This window comes from Rhagoletis pomonella, unplaced genomic scaffold (assembly GCF_013731165.1).
Source record: "Rhagoletis pomonella isolate Grant_MI unplaced genomic scaffold, Rhpom_1.0 Rhpom_scaffold_00014, whole genome shotgun sequence".
Taxonomy (NCBI): Eukaryota; Metazoa; Arthropoda; class Insecta; order Diptera; family Tephritidae; genus Rhagoletis; species Rhagoletis pomonella.
This window is the reverse complement of record NW_023458568.1, coordinates 11,403,691-11,408,498: the sequence shown is the minus strand read 5'-3', so window position 1 is coordinate 11,408,498 and position 4,808 is coordinate 11,403,691.

Sequence of the window (4,808 nt, the reverse complement as noted above, 5' to 3'; positions counted from 1 at the left end):
CCCGCTACTGTTTAGTTATTACATCTCAAAGCTTCCTCAGCCACCAGAGGGTGTTAATATAGTCTCCTATGCTGACGATTGTTCGATCATGGCGTCTGGGAATGGAATTGATGACTTGTGCTCGAAAGTAAACGGTTACCTCGCCGAACTTTCTCGCTTCTTCCCTGCAAGGAGCCTTGCCCTATCCACTGCGAAATCCTCGGCAACCCTTTTCGCCACCTGGACGAAGGAGGTCAGACTGCAGCTGGGTATTCACGTCGATGGCGTAACAATACCGACGGTGAATAACCCGAAAATCCTCGGAGTTACCTTCGACAGTCTGCTCTCCTTCTCGGCGCATACAACCGCAATTGTCAACAAAGTACAGAGCCGCAACAATGTCCTCAAGTCGCTGGCCGGCAGCACTTGGGGCAAAGATAAAGAAACGTTGCTGGCAACATACAAGGCAATTGGCCGGCCGGTTCTAAACTATGCAACGCCCGTATGGTCGCCGGGGACTAGCATGACGCAGTGGATGAAGCTACAGACCTGCCGCCCCAACACCACCTACATGACGAGGCCCAGATGCTCCCAGTAAAGGAGCATAACATAACGCTCTGCAGCAGTTCCTTGCTGGGAGCCACAGACGTGGCCATATCAGCGGACAGCTGCTCGCGGAAGAGCCCTCGCCACGGCACGTCAGGAGGCATCTTTACGAACTGCCGGACGAAGTCCAGAGGTTTATCAAACAACCTTTGGACCCGTCAACCTACGGACAGGCCCTGAACGGCATTCACAGGGAATCAGTCTCAAGTTATGAGAACCCCACTCAGCTAACGCCCCTGTCCCTATGGACAGCCCCTGTGGAAGTCGCACACTTCCTGGGCCTCCCCCTAACTGAAATTGACGACAACGTTGATGGATGAACCGCCCCGAACGGGGCTTAGTAGCCGCTACAACAACAACAACAACATGCAAATTGCATCGATTTTATCATCTAAAAGTGCGTGAAATAGATAAATGTGACTTAAACGTAAGCACTTTTAATGCACATGACCATTTTTTTATTATTTATTTATTTCAGTCTTGGAATACAGATTATTCTTACAGACTACTCAGCTAACACTAATTAAGTGCTACTAAAACTTAAAAACTAAGATAAATTTTAAATTTTAAATACATTAAGTTCACAAGAGCTAAGATTAAATACATCGCTAGTGGTGTAGCGCAGAGAAAAATGTTCGCAGATGTGTAACCAAGGCAGGGCCTGATTGTGAGAAATCAATGTCTAAAGCATTGAAGACTAGGTTAAGTTCAGCACACGTTCTAGAGATCGGAGCGTTGGCACCATAACTGCTTCTAGAGAAACCTATTTTAAAGAAATCCCAATGGCGGAGGATTCTAGAGGGAATATTAAATGCAATCTTTTCTAGAAGAGAAGGGCAGTCAATTGAGCCACTTATGATGTTAACGACAAACGTGCACGCTAAAATGGATCTTCTGTTATCCAGTGTTGTAAGGTTGATTAGTTGGCAGCGAGAATAGTAAGAAGGTAGTGGCAAAGAAAAATTTAATGAACGGAGAGCAAATTTTATAAAAACTTTTTGAACACGTTCTAATCGTTTAGATAGAATTTTAGTGTAAGGCCTCCAAATAAACGTTGCATACTCCAGTCTTGACCTGACTAGTGCACAAAACAGAGTTTTAAGAGTATAAGGGTTCGTAAACGCCTGACAGTTTACATCGAGTATGAGCGCGAAAGGATGTAATCGACATGACTATTGAATGCGAGATTGGAGTCAAAGACAACACCAAGGTCCTTCATTTGGGTCACAGATTGCAAAACAGAGCCAGAGATAGAATATGATGTATGCAAAGTATTGAGATGTCTACTGTAAGATACATGAAAGCATTTGCTGCTATTCAGCGTCAACTGATTTTTGCAGCACCATTCATGAACTCTGTTCAGGTCCGATTGCAGGTTGGCTGAGTCATAAAGGTTTTTGATAGTTGCAAATATTTTAAGGTCATCAGCATAACGTAGGTAATTAGCAAATTTGAAACAAGAACTGATATCGTTGATGAAAAGCACAAAAAATAGGGGCCCGAGAATGCTGCCTTGAGGGACACCCAGGACGCGATGACCGGTTGTGAGGTTGCATTATCGACTACTACAAAGCAGCGCCTATCAGTTAAGTAGGATTTAATCCAAGACAAAAATGTTGAATGAAATCCAAAAGAGATCAGCTTCAGCAGAAATAAACGATGTGATACTTTGTCGAAAGCTTTCGAGAAGTCAGTGTAGATGGTATCCACCTGAGCTCTGTTTTCAAAAGCAGATAAGCAGTAATCACTGAAAATAGCCAGGCTTGTGACTGTTGAGCGGTTAGCGACGAACCCATGCTGATTAGTAGAAATTAGGTTTTTAACAGCAAAAGACAGTTTACAGCTTACAACAATCTCAAATAATTTGGAGACTGAAGATAGCTTTGATATCGGTCTGTAGTTGCGGACATCATTTTTGTTCCCACTTTTAAAGATAGGGGTTACAGACGTTTGTTTCCAGTCGTCCACAAATATGCCCGAGGCCAGAGAGTGATTGAAGATTGCAGTAAGAGGCTCAGCTAAACATAGACAGTTTTTCAACAGAAAAGCCGAGAAACCCTCTATATCGCTTTGTGAAGATGGCTTAAGATCACCAATTCCTTTGATAACGTCCTCGGTTGAAATGGTTAGCGAACCAAAATTCAGCGAATAGTCACTAGAGGAGCTAGAGCCCGTTATATTCGAGTCCATGTCATTGACAAAGTTAGCGCAGAAAAACTCAGCGAATAGGTTTGCCGAGTCAGAGGCTGATTTTGCGGAGCGACCATTGTAGAAAACATTTGTTGGAATTGATGAGCAAGATTTTCGGGAATCAATGAAACGCCAGAAAGATTTGGGATTCGAGATAATATTAGCTTCAAAGTTTAAAATATAATTTCGGTATAAAAATTTGTTCAAACAATTAAATTCTTTTAGAAAGTACCGGAACTTAAGAAGATGCGCGGAGTCGTTTGAGGATTTATACAATTTGCTAAATTTGTTTTCTAAATTTTTTAGATGCTTTAAACGCTTCGTATACCACGGTAGTTTGTACACCTTCTTCTTAAGAATAGAGATGTACTGTAGGCATAGCTCATAGAGGGTGGTCTTAAAAATACGGTAACAAGAGGTTACATCACTGCCACGCAAAGCATAAGTCCAATCTATATTTGATAGGGGACCATTTAAGGAAGAAAAATCATACGCTTTATAGTTAAAATTAATACTGCGATCATCCGGCAATGAATCAAAGTTATAAAACTCCAGCTCAAGAGCGAGAGGCACATGATGCATTACAGCCGGAGAGATGGGAGACATACATTCCGATAACGTGAAGTTTACATTGTCACTGATAAAAACAAGATCCAATAGTCTATTTAGTTGGTTATAAATACAGTTAACTTGCTGTAATCCAATACTTGAAAAGCTATCAACGATATAAACGATTTTATTTTAATTAATATGCTATTTTTGTTAATTTAACCAGGACAAAACATTTATAAAAGTAGTGAAGTAGTAAACATGCGAGGGTTGCAACTGAACACCGAAGTTGGCGCTGCCAGACGATTTATCATCACAACCCTTACCAAATAGAATTCTCCTTTTGGTGTGCACCAACTGGGGCTACCGCCCCAGTGATGTAGCCTTGGGAAAGGATGAGGTAACTAGAATTCCCTTTCTGTTTGGTGGTGATGTCTATTATGGTTACTGGTTACCCTTTTTTTAGGTTCTTATTTTTTTTTTAAATATTGCCGCAGGCGATCACGCGATTTTGTATTCCAAATTTTCCTTTTTTAAATATTTTATATTATAAAAAATATCGACGCAGGCGTAAATATTTAATATTTTAATATTGTTTATTAAAAAATGCAAAAAATATGGATTATTATTATGTATTTTCCAAATTAGAGGTTGCTATTTAAAAAGCATATATTCAAACCTACCCTTATGTTGTGGAGGTCATTATGAAATATAACTTGGTTATTTTACTGTCCTTATTTTTCGAACATGTGGTTGTGGTTGTTGTTGCTGTAGCGGCTACAACAACCCCGCCCAGATCGGTTGGTATCTCAGTCGTCGTCGTCAAGTTCCACTAACGGCAACCCTAGGAAGCGTTCAGCCTCTGTGGGATCTGTCCACAGGGACAAGGCCGTTAGGGTTGTCGGGTTTTCCGGGCATGCGAAGAGATGGTTCGAGTCATGTGGGGTCTCTCCGCATGCCGGCCATTCGTTCGGCACATGCTCATCCAACCTACTCAAGTAGGAGTTTAACCTGCTGCAGTAGCCGGAGCGAAGTTGAGCGAGTGTAGTGCGTGTCTCCCGAGGCAGATGAAGCTCTGTCTCGTCTATGTCCGGGGGTGGTATGCCTAGAACGGCATTCACAGGTCTAGAGTCTACATAACTCGAGACTGAGTCCCTGTGAATGCCGTTCAGGGCCTGTCTGTACGCTGTCGGGTCCAGAGGTTGCTTAATGAACCTCTGGACTTCGTCCGTCAGTTCATATAGATGCCTCCTGACGTGCCTAGGCGAGGGCTCCTCTGCAAGCAGCTGTCTGCTTGGGTGGCCGCTTCTGTGGCTCCCTATCAGGAACTGCTTGCAGAGCATTATATTATGCTCCTTAACTGGGAGCATTTGCGCCTCGCCGTGCAAGTGGTGTTCAGGCGACATCAGGAGGCATCCCGTCGCTGTCCTAAGTGCCGTATTTTGTACCGTCTGTAGCTTCGTCCACTGCGTCCTACTAGTCCC